The sequence below is a fragment of the Manacus vitellinus genome, unplaced genomic scaffold (genome assembly GCF_001715985.3).
Source record: "Manacus vitellinus isolate BGI_N305 unplaced genomic scaffold, ASM171598v3 scaffold_22_pilon, whole genome shotgun sequence".
Classification (NCBI taxonomy): Eukaryota; Metazoa; Chordata; class Aves; order Passeriformes; family Pipridae; genus Manacus; species Manacus vitellinus.
The window spans coordinates 8,189,422-8,190,221 of record NW_021939632.1 but is presented as its reverse complement, the minus strand read 5'-3'; positions in this window follow the sequence as shown (position 1 = coordinate 8,190,221).

Here is an 800-nt window from a genome sequence, read left to right as displayed (position 1 = left end):
AGGCAAGTGAGAGGGACTAGGGCCGAGAGAACTGTAACCCTGAGGAATGCAGCGGTGGTGGAACAAAAGACAACAAACCCCAAGCTGCCCAGGATAGGGGATGAGCACTGCAAAGTGCTTTTTTTGTTGTTGTCGTTTCTTTCTTTCTTCTTCCTCCCCATTTTGTGCAGGGCAAGAGGCAGAAGAAGAATGAGCTAAAACGTGCAAATTGGACTTCACATGGCAAAATTCCCCTTGTTTTCTGGTATGCCCTAAGCAACAGCGAACTTTTCCAAAGAGGAATCTAACACAGTTCTTATAAGCAACCCAGCCCTCCCTGTTGCTCACTGTCCGGCCGCGTTAACCCTTGCTGATTGGGGGTGTCAGGGGCGCACCCTAGCACTGGGCAAAGCCTCACTGCGTTTTTAAACCTAGCCCAGGGGCAGAGGGACAGGAGAGGAGAGCCGGGCACCCTGCACACACAAAGGCTCCTTCCTGGACCCGAGAGTAGCACCCTGGCAGGCACCCAGCCATCTCCTCTTGCGCTCACCTTTGGAGCTGGTGAGTGCTGGGCACATCGGCTCCTCCTCCGAGGGTCCCCAGCCTTCCAGCTACCCAGGTAGCAGATCGGGGTCCTTGCCCCAGCAGCACAAGGGACAGCACACAGGATCAGGCCCTGCTAACTCAATTCTCTACTTCCTCCCCAAACTCAGAGCCCTGACCTCTTCCATCCAGACTCCCTGCAGCCCAGGCTGCCCTGCAACCCAATGGCAACCACTTTGCTTTTTTTTTTTTCCTTTAACCCGTGAAGGTCTGAACTT